Raw genomic sequence first — 25,898 nt, forward strand, 5'->3', positions numbered from 1 at the left:
CGGGGTATGATACCGATGTTTCGGCCTCTATCCTGGTTTTTGGTGAGACAGACCCTGAGGCTATTAGGACTCATGGCTTCCTGCATCCTGATAGTCAAAAATGCCAGATGGCATATGAGGGCTCTGGAGTGGGACCTGAAGTTCCAGTGGGCAAAGCATCAGGGAAATCTTACCGACAGTTCAGATCTCGGAGGCAACTGCAAGAGACCTGCAATGGTGGTTAGTGAACTGCGATTGGGTCAAAGGCAGATTCCTCTCCCTTCCCCGGCCAGATCTCAAAGTAGTGATAGATGCGCCACTTCTGGGATGGGGTGGCCATCTGGGAGAGGCAGAGCTCAGGGGTTGAAAGCATTTCTTCCTGTTGTGAAAGAGAAGATAGTGCAGGTGTTCAGGGACAACACCACTGCAATGTTGTACTGCAGCAAGCAGGGCGGTGTGGGTTTGTGGACCCTTTTTTAAGAGACTCTATGTCTCTGGACATGACTGGAACAGCAGGGCATTACCCTGGTGGTTCAACACCTGGCAGGTTCTCTGAACGCCAGCGTGGACGAACCCCAGCCATCGATGCCTAGTGGATCATGAGTGGTAGTCCCATCCAGAGGTGGGCAAAGGACTCTTTCAGCAGTGGGGAGAGCCTTGGTTAGATCTGTTCACCTCCGCAGAGAATGGGCAATGTCAGCAGTATTGCATGTTGGAGTTTCCAAGATGGCAATCGCTCGGTGACGCTTTTCATCGTGAGTGGAGTTCAGGCCTCCTGTAAGCTTTTCCGCCCATACCAGTCCTGCCCAGAGTTATCGAGAACAACCAGGCCCAAGGCATCCTAGTGGCTCTGGATTGGGCACAGAGAGTTTGGTATCCTGAGCTTCTCGAAATGAGCATCAATCCTCTGATCAGGCTGACCCTTCAGGAGGATCTTCTGTTGCAGCAACAGGGAAGGGTTCTCCACCTGAACCTGTCAACTCTGCACCTTCATGCGTGGAGATTGAGCGGTGGCAGTTGATGGTTTTTGACCCCCCTCCCGAAGTCTGTAAAGTTATTTTGGCAGCCTGGTGTCCCTCCACTAAGACGGTATATGCCTGCCGTTGGAAACGCTTTGTATATCATTGTACAGAAAGGTCTGTTGACCCTCTTTCCCTCTTTCTGCTTCTCTTTCTGACATTCTTCTCTTCAATCTGTTCCTCGCCCAGCAGGATTCTGCCTTGGGGACTCTCAAGGGCTATCTTTTTGCCTTATCGCCATTTCTTCGGCTGCCTGATCAGCCTTCTCTGTTCAAATCCTCCATTGTACATAGATTCCTCAAAAGGCTTGTACATATGTTTCTCCCTACGCCCTTTGTTATGCCTCAGTGGAACTTAAATCTGTCCTCCCATTTCTGATGTGTGCTCCCTTTGAGCCTTTGCACAACTGTCTCCTTCAGCTGCTCACCATCAAGACAGCCTTCTTAGTTGCAATAACATCTGCCAAGGGGGTGAGTGAGATGCAAGCCCTGTCATCAAAGCCGCCATATCTCAATATCTATCCAGACAAGGTGGCTTTCAGAACTCATGCCTCTTTCCTCCCCAAGGTGGTGACCCCATTTAATCTGGGTCAGAACATCACCCTGCCCACCTTCTTTGCTCCATCACATCCCTCTAAAGAAGAGAAGTGACTTCATCGACTGGACCCAAAAAGAGCATTGTCGTTCTACCTTACCCGCACAAAAGAGTTCCGGGTGGATGACCAACTCTTCGTGGGGTGCGGTGGAGCAAAGAAGGGTCGGGCAGTGCATAAGCGAACCATTTCGTGCTGGGTCGTTGTAGGAAGTTGGCTCTGTGTATACTATCTCAAAGTAAGAGATAGTGTGCACAGAGTCCAAGGGTTCCCCTTAGAGGTTGATAGTGGCAAAATTAGATAATACTAATGCTCTATTTTGTGGTAGTGTGGTCGAGCAGTAGGCTTATCGGAGGGTACTGTTAAGCACTTGTTGTACACACACAGGCAATCAATGAGGAACACACACTCAAAGACTTAACTCCAGGCCAATAGGTTTTTATATAGAAAAATATATTTTCTTAATTTATTTTTAGAACTACAAGATTCAAATTTTAGGTAAGTACATAAATTGCAAGATACTTAACACAGGTAAGTATAGAACTTTGATTTAAAACAGTAGTACACACAGTTTTGGTTAAAATGGCAATAAGCTATTTCAAAAGTGGACACTGCAAAAATCAGCAGTTCCTGGGGGAGGTAAGTAATCGTTAGTTTTTCAGGTAAGTTAAGCACTTACACAGTCAGTCTCCTGGGTATAGGCAGCCCACCGTTGGGGGTTCAAGGCAATCCCAAAGCCACTGCACTAGCAACACAGGGCCAGTCAGGTGCAGAGGTCAAAGAGGTGCCCAAAACACATATGCTTCAATGGAAACGCCTATGGAGAACAGAGGTGCTCCGGTTCTAGGCTGCTAACAGGGAAGTACCTGCGTCCTTGGGGACCAGACCAGGGGGGTTTTGTAGAGCACTGCGGAGGGGGGACACAAGCACACAACACACCCTCAGCGGCACAGGGGCGGCTGGGTGCAGTGTGCAAAGTAGGCGTCGGGTTCTGTATTGAAAACAATGAAGGGACCCGAGGGTCAAGTCTGACAATGCAGGCAGGGCACGGGGGCTTCTCGGGCCAGCCACCGAATAGGTTAGGATGAGGGCCGCCTGCTGGTCACTCCTGCACTGGTAGGTGGTTCCTCTTGGTCCTGGGGGCTACGGGTGCAGTGCTTGGTCCAGTCGTCGGGTTCCTTTGTTACCAGGCAGTCGCAGTCAGGGGGAGCCTCTGGATCCTCTCCGCAGGTGTCGCTGTGGGGATGCAGGGAGGTCGACTCAGGGTGTCCACCTTGTCGGAGTCACCTGGGAGTCCTCTCTGTAGTGTTGGTTTCTCCAAACTCGAGCCGGGGACGTCGGGTACAGAGTGTGAAGACTCACGCTTCTGGCGGAAAGTTAGACTCTCTTTAAAGTTGCTTCTTTGTTGCTGTTTCTGGCCAGAGCCGCTGTCCTCCGGAGGTTCTTGGTCCTTTAGGTGCAGGTCAGTCCTCTGAGTCCTCAGAGGTTGCTGGTCCTGCTGGATGCGTCGCTGTGCAGGTTTTTTGAGTCTGGAAACAGACTGGTAGGGCTGGGACCAAGTCAGTTGTCGTCTCTGCGGAGAGATCAGCAGTCCTTCTTTCTTCAGGTTGCAGGAATCTGATTTCCTGGGTTCAGGGTCGCCCCTAAATACTCAATTTAGGGGTGTGTTTAGGTCTGGCAGTAGCCATTGGCTATCAGGATCCCAGCACACTTTCAATCATAACTAGCCTCAACAAAAGGCAAAAAGTTAGGTGGTAACCATGCCAAGTGAGGCATTTCCCTTCAGTCGTTCTCTGCATCAAGATATGCTACGCATTGGCCAGGAAGCAGCCTCCTGAGGGCTTGCAAGCTCATTCTGCCTGGGTCAAAGCTGCTACCACTGCGCTAGCTCAAGGCTTACCTGTCCTAGAGATCTGCCAGGCGGCAACGTGGGCATCTTTGCACACGTTAGTAAAACACTTTGGCCTGGACAGTCAGGTACGAAGAGACAAGCACTTTGCCCATTCACTCCTACAGGACTTCTTACTGTAAGGAGTAATATCCGCAGCCCACCGCCAGGTTATAGCTTGGGTATTTACTCGGAAGTAAGGAATCTGCAGCTAGAAGTCTCTATCTGATGAACAAGTTACTAACATTTGGTAGATACTCTATCTAGACTCACATTCATTACACTCGCCCATGCCTCCCCGTTATGCGGATATGTCTAGTAGGGTAAGGTTTATCCCATTTCAGGGCTTTAGTTTTGCACAGACAAATGTTGGTTCTATCCATAACTGCGCTTATGGCGTGAAAGTTGTGTGGATAAAAGAACTGACATACGCGCGCCGGGGTGGTGCCTATATAAGCAACCATGACGTCACAGACGGCTCCAACAAGGCTGACAAAGCCACATGGAGCTGGATGACACACACGGATACGAACAACGCCACCTGACAGCGCACGCAGGGTATTGATCAGCAAAACGATTCTGGATTTGAAGCTGATGCCAGGGAATTCAAAGGTAAGGAATCTGCAGCTTGATAATCTCTACCAGATAATGCGTTAGAAGGTAAGTAACTTGTTCTTTTGGCATGGTTACCCCCACTTTTTGCCTGCTGTCAGCGTGTTTTCACTGTGTTCACTGGAATCCGGAACCCAGTGACTGTGCTCTCTCCTCTTAAATTTGGTTGTTCCTGACTTAGTAGACCCCACAGTTGGCATACTGGTACCCCCATGCAAGTACCTAGTATATGGTACCTAGGTACCCAGGGCATTGGGGCACCAGAGGCTCTCCACGGGCTGCAGAATATATTATGCCACCCATGGGAGCTCATACAAAATGTGTCTGCAGGTCTGCCATTGCAGTCTGCGTGAAAAGGTGCATGTACCCTTTCACTACAGGTCACTGCACCAGGCCACTAAGTCCTATGGCAGTTCCTCCTGCCCAGAGGGCAGGGTGCAAGTACCTGTGTGTGAGGGCACCCCTGCATGAGCAGAGGTGCCCCTATGAACTCCAGCTCCATTTCCTGGACTACGTAAGTGCGGGGAAGCCATTTTACCCATGTACTGGACACAAGTCACTTCCTTTGTCCAGCTACATAATGGTAACTCCGAACCTGAGCATGTTTGGTGTCAAACATGTCAGAATCATACCCCAATACTGTTGACAGTATTGCTTGTATGATTCCATGCACTCTGGGGGCTCCTTAGAGGACCTCTAGCTTTGCTCCTACCAGCTTGTAGGCTTTTCCTGGGCAGCCGCACTGCTGCCATCCTACAGACAGGTTTCTGCCCTCCTGCTGCTTGACCAGCTCAGGCCCAGGAAGGCAGAAAAAAGGATTACCTTTGAGAGAGGGAGGCAACATCCTTTCTCTTTGGAAATAGGTGTTACATGGCTTGGGAGGGGTAGCCTCTCCAAGCCTCTGGTATGCTTTGAAGGACACATTTGCTGCCCTGATTGCATAAACCGGTTTGCACCAGTCCAGGGACCCATGGTCCCTGCTCTGGTGGAAAACTGGACAATGGAAAGGGGAGTAACCACTCCCCTGTCCATCGCCAACCCAGGGGTGGTGCCCAGAGCTCCTCCAGGTGGCCACTTGATTCTGCCAGCATCTGAGTGGCCAAGACAGGCAGGTGAAATCACAGCCCCCTCCTAATACGTGGTCACCCTGTAGTGTAGCCATTTTAAGTATAGCTCCATGCACGTTAGTTTAACATACTAGGCCGCTGTGAATTTTGCCCTAGATATATTTTATTCAGCTTCGCACTGTTATTTTACAAGAACCCGTTTTTACGGTCTTGTTTTAATTTCTTCTATCACACTGTTTAGCTTAGTTCAGCACTGTGTTCTCAAATAATGCATTCTTGATCGCCCTGTGCTTCAGTCAAGGCTACAGTCTGGTACATTGCCGGTATACGTGGTAGAAGTTTAGCCTCCAGCATGAGTAGAAAATACACATCCTTACTTAGGGACGTTTTCTTAGAACATCTGCGTGTTAGTTATAAAAACACTTTCTAGTCCTAGTACACGTCAAGAGGGAGATTCCAGCCAGGGACCCACAACTGTATGCTGAATGCCCTGTTGCAGATGCTGATGCAGATTACAGGCCTTTGCTCCGGTATGAGGGTCAATGTCCTCCCAGGGGAATCTGAAAGGCAGGCTTAGAGCTTAAAATGCTGTGCTCAAAAATATAACCTAGAGAGAGAATAACCTAGCGGCACTATGATAGCTTTATTCTTGTGCTTCACTCTCATCGTCACTATTTTAATATTACTGTGTTGTGTAGTTCTGGTTATTGCAGCTCACGCTTTGCTATCTAAAATGCTGTTGTTTTGTTAAACCAATCTTTAAAACTTATACTGCCTTTTGTCATTTAAATATGAGACCGCACTGTGTATGAGAGAACCGGTTGTGACCTGAGTGACCACGACTTCCTTGAGAAGTACTAAGATGTCATGCGCTCGGCTGCCCAATTGTCTCTACCATTTGGGAGAGATGAGGCGCTGCTAGTTAGCCAGAGCAAAACCCAGATTTGGAGTGACAAGCGTCATCTACCGTGGTCTAGACTCAGTCCCCCACATCGTGGACGATCTTGTTGCTCAAAATCCAGTAGTCTCATTATGATAATGAGAGCCCACGCGACATGGCGCCCAACGTTTGGTCAGGCTCTAATTTTCAGGTCCACCGGCATATCTCGCTCTCATTTTTATATAATGACCCCTCAGTTCCGTATACGGAGACGTCTGTGGTACTGAGGATTTCCACCACAGCCGTATAGGTAATCCTATTTTCAGTTGGTGGTTGTTCAAGTTTGAACATTGAAAGGAATAAAACCCATCTTGGTGTGCCTTCTCTGAACTCTTAGTGCTTCTATGATGGCAAATCCCCAGGTTGTACAAATAGCTCTTAACATGAGACAACCTCTCACAGCACATTTACTAGCACATGGCCTTACGACCCAGGAAGGTCCAGTCACGTTTGTGGTGGACGCCCACGCAGCCTATAGAACAGAGCTTTTTTTACTCTCTGGGTCACATTTCCAGCAGTTGATGGGAACACAAATACATTTCATACATATACAGTTGCGAACGCGCCTGGGCAATACAGGGCGTATGCATACTCAGAGATATCTCTATCTTATCAAAAACATAATAATTGGCTTGATGGCGCCCTACCCCATACAATATTACCAGTAAGGTTAGGTCCACTAAGTAATGACGGTGTTACCTGGCCTTTATTGGCCACATATACACCACATCCTGCGGTTTCAAATTTAGCAGTAGCTGAGGTTCGACGCTTGTACATTGAGTTAACAGCAATATACAGATGATTAGTACAATTTGTGATGCAGACTTTAAATACAAACCCAGCGCGTGCTGCTCCAGCACAACCACATGCAGTAACACCAGGTATAAATCCGTTGACTGTACGTTCTATTATGGGTAAAGTCCCGGCCAAACGTGAGGAGACTACGTTTTGGATAGCACAAAAAATTTATACGCTGGAGGCAGTATTTCCCCATACGGGACCTCAGGATAAACATAGAATATTAACTATGTGCTTGCCCTTTGGGATGGTCCCTACAGTTGAACACTGTAACACATGGGGCACGGTATTTGCCGCGCTCTATACAACGGCACACGGTACACCGACACTAGCCAACCTACCGGAAGTGCTTAAACAAATTCAAGATGAATACGGGGCTGCTCTGGCCCTAGATTTGGGTATGCAACTGATGGGCAATTTTGCCACAGATTCTTCAATCATTCTAAGTAAGCTTAAAGGGGAAGCAGTTGCACTCGCAGTGCGCATGCGGCTCCGTGACGTTCCGCAACAAGATAAGGAGCGAGAGCTGCCTAAAATAATAGCGGAAACATATTCAAGTATTGGTCGACATAGCATTGGGGCTAGACCACAAAAACCTAAATTTCAGGGTAAAATTAATAAAGATAATACTAAACAACAACCTGAGGATAATAAGAAACGCTGGGAGAAAAAACAACAAACACCTAAAAAAGGGGAGAATCTCCACGACTGGAGACCCCACAGAATAGATATAATCTCAGGAATAGAGAGAATATAAAAACACCTGATAGATATCAATATAGTGATACGCGCCAATCTTGTTCCTTTCAGGACTCATCGGAAAAGAGAAATGAGAGAGGTGGGCGATCAGAGCAGAGAACAGTCTGTGAAACCGAGACAGGAATCACAACGCTCTTCGGTGGTTTCTGTCAAAAAGGAAGAGAAACCCGTACAACAAAAACAACAATTTAAAAAGAAAAAAGTGGCAGCTGTCTCAGTTAGACATGCCACTCAGGAAGAGGGTTCCCTTGAAGAACAAGAACTGGGCTCTAGCACTGCTAGACAGCGCGGCAGAGGTCACAATAGTTCACTGGAATCTTCTAGTACATCTGGAGGTGAAAGCAACTGATGACAAGCAGAAACAGCGGACATGCGTGTCTCCGAACCCGATAGGGTGTATAAAGTAACTCTACAACTGGAAGGAAACATTGAACGCACTATACATGCCATCTTCTGGGACTGTGTAGTTAAAATATGACATCTTGTTGGCCGAACAAGATTGGCCGCCTGATTTTGTCCGCACCTGCCCATGTGGAGAAGAGGTTATTAAACCTTCCTTCTCGCCCCTTGTTCCAAAGGAACTCGCTGAGTCCTATTCTATAGAATGGGCTCTAGCACAAGCACCTGCGTTATATAGAAATCACGTAGGGTGGGATAGGGACTCTCCATACCATGCCATTCCCATTAAAAGTGAACCTCAGCCACAACCGCAGTATCCAATAAAACATGAAGCAAGGGCACTGGTGAGAGAGATACTTACGCAATTAGAATACCAGGGTGTGATTGAACCCTGTGTCTCACCGATGAATAACCCCTTATTCCCTGTAGCTAAGCCGGACCATTCCTACAGAATAGTCTTAGACTACAGACATTTAAACGGACATACACGTACATATGCTATACAAAACTCACATAGCACTGCACTAATCAGCAACATTGTGCGGAAAAAATATAAAACAACTTTAGATATCTCAAATGGGTTCTTCTGCCAGAATATAGCGCCTGAGAGCAAGGACTTAACAAGCTTTAGCGCATTAGACTCCCAGAAACAATTCTGTTGTTTGCCCCAGCGGTATAAGAACAGCCAGGACTGTTTGCGGCTCGTGTGACTGCTATTTTACACGAGATAGACCCTGAAGCATTGTCATATGTGGACGATATATATCTCACGGATGACGAGTTACTACAACATTTAAGACTGGTAGCCCGCATTGTTGTAGGGTTTGCCGAACCGGCTACAAATTTAACTTTAAAAAGTCAAAAATTGCCTTCCTCAGCGTCCTGTTTCTGGGATATGAGCTGTTGAGTGAAGGGAAGAGCCTAGCGCCACAATTTTTACAAAAATATGCACAATTGCAACCACCAAATACGATTTTAAAACTTCAATAGTCGTTGGGCTTTCTAAATTTTCGCAGAACATACATTGCTGATTATGCCACACGCATAAAACCTTTATATGAGTTAATACGTCCTGATTTTTCAAGTAAATTCTGGACGGTTGAACATACACGTACTCTTCGAGATTTACAGGCAGATATGCTAGCAGCAAAACATTTACACACACAGGACAATAAAACACATTTGGTCATCAGGGTAATAGCTGGGGCCATCGGTTTTACTTATGTCACATTTAATGAAGGTGAGACAGTCCCGATTGCATACAAATCACATTTGTATTCAGCTGCTGAACAACACTTTGCACCCACGGAGAAAATTCTCACTGCTGTGCAGATGGCTGTTATTAAAGAAAGACCTCTTGCCCAAGGAAAACGCATTATTGTCGTTTCTGCAATTCCAGCCCTGGCGGCTGTTACAAAAGCTAGCATTCCGAACGCAAAAGCACTTCATCCACGATGGATACAATGGGCTACGTCTTAAACCGCCACTGATGTAGACTACATTTTCGACCCAAAGTTACAAACTCAAGAATTTCTACAATATGAAGTAGGATATCCAGTTCCCGCTGACACCTTGCCTATTGATCAATATCATGCAGTCTTGTACACCGATGGCTCTGCGCAACCAGCGATTGGAACTAAACATCAATATTCTGCTGCATGCGCAGTCATGAGCGGCTATATGGAGGGGGAGAAATTCTGTCCCCAACATACCTATACACATACCTTAGGGGATTGTACAGCACAATTGGCAGAGCTAAAAGCTCTACTGTTGGCACTAGAACACACAGATCTGACACAGTTCACACTGATTGTTTGTGATTCATATTATAGCGTCTAGTCTTTTAATGAATACCTGCATTGCTGGCGTTTGAATAAGTTCTGAGATTTAAAAGGCAACACCATAAAACACAGACTCCTGTGGGGGAAGGTAATGGACCTAAAAGAGACGCTACCCAAAGTCCATGTTGTGCATACACTTGGACACCAGCGCGTTGGAATGCACGTTGCTGGAAATACTTTGGCTGATGAAGCCTCAAAGTCAACAGTGGCAGTCGCCACTGTAGCTGCAGTGACTCATTCGAGTTCTAAACCAGACACAGATATTATGGCTGCCATAAAAGCTACTGTTGATGGCACGCCATATCCTAAAGGATTTCATAATAAATATCAATACCTGATGGGAAGTATGCTGAACGCTGAGGTTAAAATTCCAGGCGTAGGCGTACGCGACATCCCCAATAAAGATGTAAGACCTCAATTGATTAAAGCAGCGCATGAGGGGGTGGCATCTGCACATGCTGGTGTGGCGGCTACAATTTCACTCTTACAGGCCCGTTATTGGTGGCCCGGTCTCTATAAAGAGACTAAGCAGTATGTCCTTTGTTGTGACATCTGTCAACAAATTAAAGTTTCCACGGCCAAGCGCCCGCCGCAGACACCCCTCTTAATTTCCAACAGACCATTACAATGTGTGTACTTGGACCATTGCGGTCCATTAACACCTGATAGTGCATACAAATATATATTAGTCGCTGTTGATTCCTGCTCCAGATTTGTGTGGGTGTGGCCACAACGCTCGGCTGACGCTCGGACTGTTATTAAAGATTTGTGAGTTTTTGTCGGTACATATGCGGTTGCGGCATTCCATTCGGACCAGGGCCCTGCTTTTGCCTCAAGGGCATTCAGGGACACCATGGCTTCGTTGGGGGTCTGTGAGAAGGTAGCCTCTTTCTAGCCTTGTTACCCCCACTTTTGGCCTGTTTGTGAGTGTATGTCAGGGTGTTTGTCACTGTTTTCACTGTCTCACTGGGATCCTGATAGCCAGGCCTCAGTGCTCATAGTGAAAACACTATATTTTCAGTATGTTTTGTTATGTGTCACTGGGACCCTGCTAGTCAGGACCCCAGTGCTCATAAGGTTGTGGCCTATATGTATGTGTCACTGGGACCCTGTCACACAGGGCCCCAGTGCTCATAGGTGTGCATGTATGTGTTCCCTGTGTGGTGCCTAACTGTCTCACTGAGGCTCTGCTAATCAGAACCTCAGTGGTTATGCTCTCTCATTTCTTTCCAAATTGTCACTAACAGGCTAGTGACCATTTTTACCAATTTACATTGGCTTACTGGAACACCCTTATAATTCCCTAGTATATGGTACTGAGGTACCCAGGGTATTGGGGTTCCAGGAGATCCCTATGGGCTGCAGCATTTCTTTTGCCACCCATAGGGAGCTCTGACAATTCTTACACAGGCCTGCCACTGCAGCCTGAGTGAAATAACGTCCACATTATTTCACAGCCATTTTACACTGCACTTAAGTAACTTATAAGTCACCTATATGTCTAACCTTTACCTGGTAAAGGTTAGGTGCAAAATTACTTGGTGTGAGGGCACCCTGGCACTAGCCAAGGTGCCCCCACATTGTTCAGAGCCAATTCCCTGAACTTTGTGAGTGCGGGGACACCATTACACGCGTGCACTACATATAGGTCACTACCTATATGTAGCTTCACAATGGTAACTCCGAATATGGCCATGTAACATGTCTATGATCATGGAATTGCCCCCTCTATGCCATCCTGGCATAGTTGGCACAATCCCATGATCCCAGTGGTCTGTAGCACAGACCCTGGTACTGCCAAACTGCCCTTCCTGGGGTTTCACTGCAGCTGCTGCTGCTGCCAACCCCTCAGACAGGCATCTGCCCTCCTGGGGTCCAGCCAGGCCTGGCCCAGGATGGCAGAACAAAGAACTTCCTCTGAGAGAGGGTGTGGCACCCTCTCCCTTTGGAAAATGGTGTGAAGGCAGGGGAGGAGTAGCCTCCCCCAGCCTCTGGAAATGCTTTCTTGGGCACAGATGTGCCCAATTCTGCATAAGCCAGTCTACACCGGTTCAGGGACCCCTTAGCCCCTGCTCTGGCGCGAAACTGGACAAAGGAAAGGGGAGTGACCACTCCCCTGACCTGCACCTCCCCTGGGAGGTGTCCAGAGCTCCTCCAGTGTGCTCCAGACCTCTGCCATCTTGGAAACAGAGGTGCTGCTGGCACACTGGACTGCTCTGAGTGGCCAATGCCACCAGGTGACGTCAGAGACTCCTGCTGATAGGCTCCTTCAGGTGTTAGTAGCCTATCCTCTCTCCTAGGTAGCCAAACCCTCTTTTCTGGCTATTTAGGGTCTCTGTCTCTGGGGAAACTTTAGATAACGAATGCATGAGCTCAGCCGAGTTCCTCTGCATCTCTCTCTTCACCTTCTGATAAGGAATCGACTGCTGACCGCGCTGGAAGCCTGCAAACCTGCAACATAGTAGCAAAGACGACTACTGCAACTCTGTAACGCTGATCCTGCCGCCTTCTCAACTGTTTTCCTGCTTGTGCATGCTGTGGGGGTAGTCTGCCTCCTCTCTGCACCAGAAGCTCCGAAGAAATCTCCCGTGGGTCGACGGAATCTTCCCCCTGCAACCGCAGGCACCAAAAAGCTGCATTACCGGTCCCTTGGGTCTCCTCTCAGCACGACGAGCGAGGTCCCTCGAATCCAGCGACTCTGTCCAAGTGACCCCCACAGTCCAGTGACTCTTCAGTCCAAGTTTGGTGGAGGTAAGTCCTTGCCTCACCTCGCTGGGCTGCATTGCTGGGAACCGCGACTTTGCAGCTACTCCGGCCCCTGTGCACTTCCGGCGGAAATCCTTTGTGCACAGCCAAGCCTGGGTCCACGGCACTCTAACCTGCATTGCACGACTTTCTAAGTTGGTCTCCGGCGACGTGGGACTCCTTTGTGCAACTTCGGCCAGCACCGTTTCACGCATCCTCGTAGTGCCTGTTTCTGGCACTTCTCTGGGTGCTACCGGCTTCAGAGAGGGCTCCTTGTCTTGCTCGACGTCCCCTCTCTCTGCTGGTCCAATTTGCGACCTCCTGGTCCCTCCTGGGCCTCAGCAGCGTCCAAAAACGCTAACCGCACGATTTGCAGCTAGCAAGGCTTGTTGGCGTTCTTTCGGCGGGAAAACACTTCTGCATGACTCTCCACGGCGAGAGGGATCCGTCCACCAAAGGGGAAGTCTCTATCCCTTTTCGTTCCTGCAGAAACCTCAGCTTCTTCTGTCCAGTAGAAGCTTCTTTGCACCCGCAGCTGGCATTTCCTGGCCATCTGCCCATCTCCGACTTGCTTGTGACTTTTGGACTTGGTCCCCTTGTTCCACAGGTACCCTAGATTGGAAATCCACAGTAGTTGCATTGCTGGTTTGTGTCTTTCCTGCATTATTCCTCTAACACGACTTCTTTGTCCTTAGGGGAACTTTAGTGCACTTTGCACTCACTTTTCAGGGTCTTGGGGAGGGTTATTTTTCTAACTCTCACTATTTTCTAATAGTCCCAGCGACCCTCTACAAGGTCACATAGGTTTGGGGTCCATTCGTGGTTCGCATTCCACTTTTGGAGTATATGGTTTGTGTTGCCCCTATCCCTATGTTTCCCCATTGCATCCTATTGTAACTATACATTGTTTGCACTGTTTTCTAAGACTATACTGCATATTTTTGCTATTGTGTATATATATCTTGTGTATATTTCCTATCCTCTCACTGAGGGTACACTCTAAGATACTTTGGCATATTGTCATAAAAATAAAGTACCTTTATTTTTAGTATAACTGTGTATTGTGTTTCTTATGATATTGTGCATATGACACTAAGTGGTACTGTAGTAGCTTCACACGTCTCTTAGTTCAGCCTAAGCTGCTCTGCTAAGCTACCATTATCTATCAACCTAAGCTGCTAGACACCCTATACACTAATAAGGGATAACTGGGCCTGGTGCAAGGTGCAAGTACCCCTTGGTACTCACTACAAGCCAGTCCAGCCTCCTACATTGGTTGTGCAGTGGTGGGATAAGTGCTTGAGACTACTTACCACTCTTGTCATTGTACTTTTCATAAGAGAAAAATATACAAAACAAGGTCAGTGTATATACACATAGCCAAAAAGTTTTGCATTTCCTCTTTTCACTCTTTTCTAAGTGCTGAAAAGTACCTCTAAACTTTCAAAAAGTTCTTAAAAGTTTAAAAAGTTTTTTTCTGTCTTTCCAAAAAGTTCTGAAAACTTTTTTCTCTTTTTCTATCACTTTAACTCTCTCTAAAAATGTCTGGCACAGGCCAAAGTGTTGATCTGTCCAAACTTGCATATGACAACCTTAGCTGGAAAAGAGCAAGGAGTCTCTGTATAGAGAGAGGTTTGAGTGTAGGGAAGAATCCTTCCTTGGAACTGTTACTTAACATGCTTAGAGAACAGGATAAGGCCATAGGTGCCTCATCTGTTGAAAAAATACCTAATAGTTCTCAATCTGATTCAGGGACTCCCCCAGGAAAAGATTCAGGAAAGAAACTTCCTAGCCTGCCCATTACTAGACAATCTAGCATAGATGGTAATGATGATGAGCCACACCATATAAATAGTGTTGTCTCACATCATAGCAAAAGCATTTATTCTCACCATACTGGTAGTAATGTTTCTGTAAACCAAGCTGTTAGGGTGGCTTCTGTAAGGGACAGGTCTCCTTCTGTTCATTCCCATCATAGCTCTGTTTCTAGAAATGTCCCTCCCACCAACCCTGATGACAGAATGTTAGAGAGGGAACTCAATAAGTTGAGGGTGGAACAAACCAGACTGAAGCTTAAAAAGCAACAGCTGGATTTGGATAGACAGTCTTTTGAATTAGAGAAGGAAAGACAGAAGTTGGGTTTAGATTCCCATGGTGGCAGCAGCAGTATTCCCCATAGTCATCCTGCAAAAGAGCATGATTCCAGGAATCTGCACAAGATAGTTCCCCCTTATAAGGAGGGGGATGACATTAACAAGTGGTTTGCTGCACTTGAGAGGGCCTGTGTTGTACAGGATGTCCCTCAAAGGCAGTGGGCTGCTATCCTATGGCTATCATTTAGTGGAAAAGGTAGGGATAGGCTCCTTACTGTGAAAGAAAATGATGCTAATAATTTTACAGTTCTTAAGAATGCACTCCTGGATGGTTATGGCTTAACCACTGAACAGTACAGGATAAAGTTCAGAGAGACCAAAAAGGAGTCTTCACAAGACTGGGTTGATTTCATTGACCATTCAGTGAAGGCCTTGGAGGGGTGGCTACATGGCAGTAAAGTTACTGATTATGAAAGCCTGTATAACACAATTCTGAGAGAGCATATACTTAATAATTGTGTGTCTGATTTGTTGCACCAGTAACTGGTAGACTCTGATCTGACCTCTCCCCAAGAATTGGGAAAGAAGGCAGACAAATGGGTCAGAACAAGGGTGAACAGAAAAGTTCATACAGGGGGTGACAAAGATGGCAATAAGAAGAAAGATGGTGAAAAATCTCAAGATAAGCATGGGGATAAGGGTAAAACCAAAGATCCCACTTCAAATCTTAAACACTCTTCAGAGAGTGGGGATAAAACTAATTCTTCCTCTTCTTCTCAACCTGCACACATTAAAAAGCCTTGGTGCTTTGTGTGTAAAAACAGAGGCCATAGGCCAGGGGATAAGTCCTGTCCAGGTAAACCCCCTGAGCCTACCACCACTAATACATCAAGCTCTAGTGCCCCTAGCAGTAGTGGTACTAGTGGTGGGACTGCTGGCAACAGTCAAGCAAAGGGTGTAGTTGGGTTCACTTATGGGTCCATAGTGGAAACTGATGTAATCAGTCCCAAGACAGTTTCTGTCACACCTAGTGGCATTGGCCTTGCCACACTGGCTGCTTGTCCCCTTACAATGGATAAGTACAGGCAGACAGTTTCAATAAATGGGGTTGAGGCCTTGGCCTACAGGGACACAGGTGCCAGTTTCACTTTGGTGACTGAATACCTAGTGCACCCTGATCAACACATCATTGGACAACAGTATAAGATTATTGATGTCCATAACTCCACTAAGTTTCTTCCCTTAGCTATAATTCAGTTTAGTTGGGGTGGAGTTACTGGCCCTAAGCAGGTGGTGGTATCACCTAGCTTACCTGTAGGCTGTCTCTTAGGTAATGACCTAGAGGCCTCAGGTTGGGCTGATGTAGAGTTTTATGCCCATGCAGCCATGCTAGGCATCCCTGAGGAATTGTTCCCTCTCATTTCAAGTGAAATGAAAAAGCAAAGGAGAGAAGGCCTGAAAACTCAGGATCCCTCTCCATCAACAGGTAAAAAGGGTATCACAGTATCCCCTAACCACCCTACCATTCAGGATACTATTCCTGTGGTGGGAGAAACCTCTCCTGGGGTGGCACCTGTTCCAAGGGAATCATCAGCTGGCAAAGCTGGACTCCCTGAGGTGGAAGTACCTCTCTGTGGGATAACTAACATTGGTGAGAAAAAGAGCACCATTTTAGTTAACATGGAGCATCCCTCCAACCCTCCCAGAGAAACTTTAGTGCAAAAACCCTGCACTACCTCACAACACTTAGGACAGCATCCCTGCCCTAGTGTGGAGCTCATAGGACAGCATCCCTGCCCTGCTCCAACTCAAGAGAAACAGCATCCCTGTTCTCTCTTCCAGCCAGATGGACAAAGTTTTTGCCCAGCTATGGCTTTTCTGAGACAGCATCCCTGTCTGGCATTTCCATCACTACAAATAGGTTCAGTGGGCAATTCCCACTGCTCTAAACTAAAACTTACTGATAGAAACTCTGAAAATACATCTTCACATTGTTGCTTAGCTAAAAAACTTCAAACAGGGTGGTTTACATCCCCACAGGGAAGTAACCATATAGTGGATGATAAAGGGAGTAACCAGTCTATTGCAGAGCTACTCTCTACTTATCACCACTTAGACAATAAAGTCTCAACTGGCCAAGGTTAGCCTTATTGTCCTTCGTTTGGGGGGGGGGTTGTGTGAGAAGGTAGCCTTTTTCTAGCCTTGTTACCCCCACTTTTGGCCTGTTTGTGAGTGTATGTCAGGGTGTTTGTCACTGTTTTCACTGTCTCACTGGGATCCTGATAGCCAGGCCTCAGTGCTCATAGTGAAAACACTATATTTTCAGTATGTTTTATGTGTCACTGGGACCCTGCTAGTCAGGACCCCAGTGCTCATAGGTTTGTGGCCTATATGTATGTGTCACTGGGACCCTGTCACACAGGGCCCCAGTGCTCATAGGTGTGCATGTATGTGTTCCCTGTGTGGTGCCTAACTGTCTCACTGAGGCTCTGCTAATCAGAACCTCAGTGGTTATGCTCTCTCATTTCTTTCCAAATTGTCACTAACAGGCTAGTGACCATTTTTACCAATTTACATTGGCTTACTGGAACACCCTTATAATTCCCTAGTATATGGTACTGAGGTACCCAGGGTATTGGGGTTCCAGGAGATCCCTATGGGCTGCAGCATTTCTTTTGCCACCCATAGGGAGCTCTGACAATTCTTACACAGGCCTGCCACTGCAGCCTGAGTGAAATAACGTCCACGTTATTTCACAGCCATTTTACACTGCACTTAAGTAACTTATAAGTCACCTATATGTCTAACCTTTACCTGGTAAAGGTTAGGTGCAAAATTACTTAGTGTGAGGGCACCCTGGCACTAGCCAAGGTGCCCCCACATTGTTCAGAGCCAATTCCCTGAACTTTGTGAGTGCGGGGACACCATTACACACGTGCACTACATATAGGTCACTACCTATATGTACCTTCACAATGGTAACTCCGAATATGGCCATGTAACATGTCTATGATCATGGAATTGCCCCCTCTATGCCATCCTGGCATAGTTGGCACAATCCCATGATCCCAGTGGTCTGTAGCACAGACCCTGGTACTGCCAAACTGCCCTTCCTGGGGTTTCACTGCAGCTGCTGCTGCTGCCAACCCCTCAGACAGGCATCTGCCCTCCTGGGGTCCAGCCAGGCCTGGCCCAGGATGGCAGAACAAAGAACTTCCTCTGAGAGAGGGTGTGACACCCTCTCCCTTTGGAAAATGGTGTGAAGGCAGGGGAGGAGTAGCCTCCCCCAGCCTCTGGAAATGCTTTCTTGGGCACAGATGTGCCCAATTCTGCATAAGCCAGTCTACACCGGTTCAGGGACCCCTTAGCCCCTGCTCTGGCGCGAAACTGGACAAAGGAAAGGGGAGTGACCACTCCCCTGACCTGCACCTCCCCTGGGAGGTGTCCAGAGCTCCTCCAGTGTGCTCCAGACCTCTGCCATCTTGGAAACAGAGGTGCTGCTGGCACACTGGACTGCTCTGAGTGGCCAGTGCCACCAGGTGACGTCAGAGACTCCTGCTGATAGGCTCCTTCAGGTGTTAGTAGCCTATCCTCTCTCCTAGGTAGCCAAACCCTCTTTTCTGGCTATTTAGGGTCTCTGTCTCTGGGGAAACTTTAGATAACGAATGCATGAGCTCAGCCGAGTTCCTCTGCATCTCTCTCTTCACCTTCTGATAAGGAATCGACTGCTGACCGCGCTGGAAGCCTGCAAACCTGCAACATAGTAGCAAAGACGACTACTGCAACTCTGTAACGCTGATCCTGCCGCCTTCTCGACTGTTTTCCTGCTTGTGCATGCTGTGGGGGTAGTCTGCCTCCTCTCTGCACCAGAAGCTCCGAAGAAATCTCCCGTGGGTCGACGGAATCTTCCCCCTGCAACCGCAGGCACCAAAAAGCTGCATTACCGGTCCCTTGGGTCTCCTCTCAGCACGATGAGCGAGGTCCCTCGAATCCAGCGACTCTGTCCAAGTGACCCCCACAGTCCAGTGACTCTTCAGTCCAAGTTTGGTGGAGGTAAGTCCTTGCCTCACCTCGCTGGGCTGCATTGCTGGGAACCGCGACTTTGCAGCTACTCCGGCCCCTGTGCACTTCCGGCGGAAATCCTTTGTGCACAGCCAAGCCTGGGTCCACGGCACTCTAACCTGCATTGCACGACTTTCTAAGTTGGTCTCCGGCGACGTGGGACTCCTTTGTGCAACTTCGGCGAGCACCGTTTCACGCATCCTCGTAGTGCCTGTTTCTGGCACTTCTCTGGGTGCTACCGGCTTCAGAGAGGGCTCCTTGTCTTGCTCGACGTCCCCTCTCTCTGCTGGTCCAATTTGCGACCTCCTGGTCCCTCCTGGGCCTCAGCAGCGTCCAAAAACGCTAACCGCACGATTTGCAGCTAGCAAGGCTTGTTGGCGTTCTTTCGGCGGGAAAACACTTCTGCACGACTCTCCACGGCGAGAGGGATCCGTCCACCAAAGGGGAAGTCTCTATCCCTTTTCGTTCCTGCAGAAACCTCAGCTTCTTCTGTCCAGTAGAAGCTTCTTTGCACCCGCAGCTGGCATTTCCTGGGCATCTGCCCATCTCCGACTTGCTTGTGACTTTTGGACTTGGTCCCCTTGTTCCACAGGTACCCTAGATTGGAAATCCACAGTTGTTGCATTGCTGGTTTGTGTCTTTCCTGCATTATTCCTCTAACACGACTTATTTGTCCTTAGGGGAACTTTAGTGCACTTTGCACTCACTTTTCAGGGTCTTGGGGAGGGTTATTTTTCTAACTCTCACTATTTTCTAATAGTCCCAGCAACCCTCTACAAGGTCACATAGGTTTGGGGTCCATTCGTGGTTCGCATTCCACTTTTGGAGTATATGGTTTGTGTTGCCCCTATCCCTATGTTTCCCCATTGCATCCTATTGTAACTATACATTGTTTGCACTGTTTTCTAAGACTATACTGCATATTTTTGCTATTGTGTATATATATCTTGTGTATATTTCCTATCCTCTCACTGAGGGTACACTCTAAGATACTTTGGCATATTGTCATAAAAATAAAGTACCTTTATTTTTAGTATAACTGTGTATTGTGTTTCTTATGATATTGTGCATATGACACTAAGTGGTACTGTAGTAGCTTCACACGTCTCCTAGTTCAGCCTAAGCTGCTCTGCTAAGCTACCATTATCTATCAGCCTAAGCTGCTAGACACCCTATACACTAATAAGGGATAACTGGGCCTGGTGCAAGGTGCAAGTACCCCTTGGTACTCACTACAAGCCAGTCCAGCCTCCTACAGGGTCCAACTCCAGTACTCATCTCCATTTCATCCCGAGGCAAATAGTGTCGTGGAGTGATTAAACCGCGATTTAAAGCAATCCTTAACGGCCAGAGTCTTAGGTACAGGTCGTAGTTGGCTAACCCACCTGTATGGAGTTCAGAGAGCACTAATTAACCTACCTAGAAGGTTCCGGGGGGGTCGTACTTCATATGAGTGCCTGTTCGGAACACAAATGTTTGTTCCGGATCTTGATGGTCCTGGTGTGGAGGCAGCGGAAACAGCTTTTGACATAAATGATTGTGTCACTGTTTTACAGGAATTACAGCAGTTCCGTGAAGATAACTCTTCTAAAAGTGCTGCCTCCACCGGAATTAAGGATGTGCCAGTAACACCTACCGGCTGGATTCCCAGGGTTGGGGATCTTGTGCGTGAAAAGGTCGCAGTGAAAAAATAATTTGGCCCTTCTTATCAAGCACCAGTACCTGTGTTTGGGGATACACAGTACCAGAACTGTTATTCTACCACCGTGCCAAGTGCCAAAGAAAATCGCTTTGTTTCCATTGACAATGTCAGACTACAACATGTGGCCAATTCTACACAGCCGACCAAGAGGAACGTCCAGTAGTTCCCGAATCCCTCTCACTACTGGAGAAGAAGTTCCGCTTCAAGTTGTTTATACCAACGCTGATACCTCTCCGAGCTTGGGGAGGGTGGATGATGATCTTGCATTAGTTCCACTAACAACAAGCAATTTAGAAACATTTGATCAAGTCACTATGACTACAAGCCAGACGGATGGTACTGTCTACAGTGTACCACCTCAGGAAACACCAACTCCACCGCTGGCCACGGCTACGCCATTTGCACGAACAGCCTCTGGTTATTTTGCCGACTACAACAGCGGTCTAATGGACTTGTTTGCCTCTTCGACAGCTGACCTGTCAGGTGCACGTAAGCTAATACATTGGCTTAAAGAAACATATTCCATGGAACTATGTGTGGCTTTCCTTGACTGTCCTAGCCTTTCTGCTTTGGATTGGTTTTGTCATTACCTTTTTCTTGTTAATACATGGTCATTTTCTTCCCGAGAGATCAGCGGTTGAACAGATGGAGGAGGTTTTGAAACCACATTTTTCATCACATAAGATTCGAAGAGACTTGTCTTTTGTGAACATTTCTGCAGTGCCAATTCCTGATGGTATTGTGTGGGACAAAGTAATGTTTGATATATATAGTCCCACTGAAATTATTCAAATACCCTATGTGTTAAAATTATCCATGAACGATATAGTTATACCAGGCATTGTATCTGATGATTGGGATGTGAAAACAGTTGATTCTATGATGACAGAATTGTAATATTATACTGTCTATGAAAACGAAGATGTTTACCAGTTTAAAGAAAATTATGGTGATATGTTTTGCTATAATTATTATGGGCACCACTTCATACATAGAGCGAGCAGTCCAAAAACGATATTTAATTACACACAATGGGAACATTGCCCAACTCCCCCGCAAGGGAGTTCAAAAACGTGTCCTGAAAAGTTTGCGTATTTTTCTGGGCATCATCAAAAAAAATGCTGAGTCATATTATTTTAAGGTAACTCCTACTAAGGATGTACATATGTTATTGACCAACACAAACTTTATATATTCGGACTCCTTTGTTTCCCGGTTATCAATTGAAGGTTATGAATATTGGTCAAAATATGTTGATTTGAAAAGTGTTTGGGGAACAAAAAATTGGCAGACCAAGGGTAGAGAAACATTGTTTAGAGCATGTCTCATCCCTGTTCAAATGATCTTTTTAAATGAAACGGTACAACAAACAAGTTGTTTAGGCTTCGCAACAATTAGAGAATTAAACATGCTCAGTATACCTGCCCCTGCAAAATTTAATAACTGGCAAAAATACACGAATACAACTATAAATCACCTCAATGAGTGGGTCCAGAATGGTACGTTTAATGCTTCACTGACGCATCCGGGCGGGTGGTTATTGTGGCCGATAGATACAAACGGGTGTCATCAACGTTTTGTCACCTCCTCAGGGGGTTTCCGAACGAGTAGGTCAGAACCTCGCTATATATCACCAGAACATGCTGACATAATTACAACATATAGTGTAGGAAAATTGTGCCAGCAGTGGCTAAAATCATCCTCACTAGACGCGGTTAAGACACACCTCAATCTCCTGTCTAACAACACTGACTTACAAGATTTCTTATTAGGCCCAAAGATACCACGTAGGAAGCGTTTCTTGTATGAGGTATACAATGAAATATGGAAACTTTCCCAACAAGAGGCTGCAGCCCGGTTAAGGCAGATAGATCAGGAAAATTTGAAAAAGGCATTAGCTGTTGTGGATAATGGGATTCACACTTGTCCGACTGGATATATACAATTAACAACATTGTTTCTTCTGCTATAGACATTATACAATCTGATATGTCTTCTTTATATCATGGACAGAGTCAGACCAGGTCCATTATGCAGTTGGGTCGGACACTTCAGACATTGAAGGCGGTTCGCGTTCTGTGGCAGCACATCAGTGCCAGGGAAATATTGTTTTCCTTCAATTTGATGCGACAACAACAACTAATGGCTAAAAAGGAAGCGACTTATGTCATGCTTAACATTGAAAAGATAGAAAGACTGCCTTTTACTGTGGCCAAGATTCCTTCGGCAGAGTGGTTGATACACGGGTTATTAATCTGCCTATTTTTACATTACAATTCACTTCTTGTTTGAAACACGTTCCGGTAGGCAGATATGAAAAGTTGGGAGATAGTTATATCCATGAGGTGGTGGAGCTTCCCTTCTCGTACAAATGCCTCAATGGCATGAAAGAGGTTTTTCTTAGCGGTAGTGAATGCGAGACTTCCGTCAGCCATTCGATGATTTGTAAACAGCTGTCCCTGCATGGGGCGTGTAATGCCTCGGTTGCAAACTTAGCTTGCTATCTGAAGGGAGTTCCAGTCCCCTTGATTAAACGCACGTTCCAGTTGCTTTCAAACAGCAGCTACGTCCTCCTAAATACTGAAGACTGTTGTGGCATGCAGGCCAGAATAGCTTACATTGTTTCGGTCTCTAAGGTCGTTACATGCTGCGGGGACGTGTTGTTTCCCCCCACTAAATTTAGGGAGGTAGCTGATATCTGGCCTCACATTGCTACTTCCAAGGTGAATTTTGACAAGTTAAGTAGACTGAAGGCTTTATTGTTTCAGAAGCATGTGGCCCTTACATCTGCTCGCGAGACCTACGTACTTCAAGTGGCAAGGTTGTCGGCAGAAATACAGTCCCTGTTAAATACGAACTTTCCGAGACACTTTGGTGAACTCGTGGGACGTATGTTTAATACGTCCAGCAGGGCTGGATTAGCACATTTCTTCAAAGCTGTTGGTATTGGTTTTGTTCACACCTTTTCCTCTATATTCAGTTTGATACCTTCGGCTATTCACTCAATTTTTTGAAGCATTTTTGGGGGATTTCCAATAACTTTGGCTTTATTAGCCGGCATTTTGCTGTTGCTATTGTTTTTCCGCAATGGCTGTCCCGCCGCACAAAGGACAAATGAAGGCGCTCCCATCAGCGCAGCTGTGTCGTGAACGCATGATGCAGCAGTTAGGAGTAACACTCCTAGAACATTTGGGGTGTGACTGGTCTCTGTCATTCAGACCGGTTTTGGATTGTGTGCAGCCTGTGCTTCTGTGTCGTTGGTGCTCTTTTGAACATGCACTAGAAGTTTGTCTTTCACAGCAACACCCCTCAGTGATTGATGCTGATCTGTTGATGTTCTCATTGAGGGTTCATTAACAGACATGCGCACTGCGGCTGCGTTTGCTAAGAGAAGCTGATTACGAGCTACCCTTCCTGGAGGAAGTTGCCATCAACTCGTTAATGGGCACTGGACGGGATGCCGTCTTGGTTGATACTAGGGCTATGGAACACATGTGCACCTTGGTCGTTTTTGGCGTGGACTTGCCTGTTATGTCATCTGCTGAAGTGGATGATCTCCTCTGTTCCATCTCAAATGATTAATTCGGAACTGTTTTAATTAGACGTTTTCTTTTTACAATTTGGAACTAAGCCGCATGCTCACTTATAAATTGTCAAGTAGTATGCTTTTTGTGAACTCTTAACTTGTCAAAATTAAGTAGGGTTTTAAATATATTTTAGGTTAGGGCATTTTAGCTTTGGCTTAAACCACTTTCTACTGACAAGGGGAGGGTGTAGTGTAGCCATTTTAAGTATAGCTCCATGCACGTTAGTTTAACATACTAGGCCGCTGTGCACTTTGCCCTAGATATATTTATTCAGCTTCGCACTGTTATTTTACAATAACCAGTTTTTACGGTCTTGTGTTAATTTCTTCTATCACACTGTTTAGCTTAGTTCAGCACTGTGTTCTCAAATAATTCATTCTTGATCGCCCTGTGCTTCAGTCAAGGCTACGGTCTGGTACATTGCCAGTAAACGTGGTAGAAGTTTAGTCTCCAGCATTCGTAGAAAATACACATCCTTACAGAGGGACATTTTCTTAGAACATCTGCGTGTCAGTTATAAAAACACTTTCTAGTCCTAGTACATGTCAAGAGGGAGATTCCAGCCAGGGACCCACAACTGTATGCTGAATGCCCTGTTGCAGATGCTGATGCAGATTACAGGCCTTTCCTCTGGTATGAGGGTCGATGTCCTCCCGGGGGAACCTGAAAGGCAGGCTTAGAGCTTAAGATGCTGTGCTCAAAAATATAACCTAGAGAGAGAATAACCTAGCGGCACTATGATAGCTTTATTCTTGTGCTTCACTCTCATCGTCACTATTTTAATATTACTGTGTTGTGTAGTTCTGGTTATTGTAGCTCACGCTTTGCTATCTAAAATGCAGTTGTTTTATTAAACCAATCTTTAAAACTTATACTGCCTTTTGTCATTTATATATGAGACTGCACTGTGTATGAGAGAACCGGTTATGACCTGAGTGACCATGACTTCCCTGAGAAGTACTAAGATGTCATGCGCTCGGCTGCCCAATTGTCTCTACCATTTGGGAAAGATGAGGCACTGCTGGTTAGCCGGAGCAAAACCCGGATTTGGAGTGACAAGCGCCATTTACCGTGGGCTAGACTCAGTCCCCCACATCATGGACGATCTTGTTGCTCATAATCCAGTAGTCTCATTACGATAATTAGAGCCTACGTGACAACCCTACTAGGTGACCAATCCCCCTTTCTGGGCTATTTAGGGTCTCCATCTTGGGTGGGTCCTCAGATTCAACGTGCAAGACTCCAGTAGGATTCCTCTGCAACTTTTACTTCACATTCTGGCCACTGGAACTGCAACTGGACCCTCTAGAAACTGACAATCTACAGTAACAACTCTGCTCTGCAACATTGTTTCTCTGGCTCTTTCCAGTAAATGCGACATTTCCCCGGCTGTGCATCCTCTGAGGGCGACAAGTCTTCAGTCTACAGAAGAAGCTAGAAGGAATCTCCCTTGGAGAGAGGGGGTCACTCCCCTGCATCCGCAGGCACCAACTGCAACGACGACCGGCTGCATGGACCTCCTCCTGAGCTGTGTGGATCTTGCATCACAGATGGTGATCTTGAGTGGTCCCCTTGGTCCTCTCTACCAGCTGTCCAACTTGGGAGATGGTAAGTCCTTGCCTCTCCATGCAGGACAGTACCCCTGTGCACAGTGTCATTTGAAGCTACCAAGGCCTCCTCTAAGGGCTCTTCAGGTTCCGTGTAGCCCCAGAACTCTTCTCTGCTACGCACAGCCCTCTGCGTGCTTCTCCAGCAACGCGGTACTCCTTTCTAGGTGTGCTGCGTGGGCCTCACTGTGACTCCTGTTTGCTGCCT

The sequence above is a fragment of the Pleurodeles waltl genome, chromosome 3_1 (genome assembly GCF_031143425.1).
Source record: "Pleurodeles waltl isolate 20211129_DDA chromosome 3_1, aPleWal1.hap1.20221129, whole genome shotgun sequence".
In the NCBI taxonomy this organism is placed as follows: Eukaryota; Metazoa; Chordata; class Amphibia; order Caudata; family Salamandridae; genus Pleurodeles; species Pleurodeles waltl.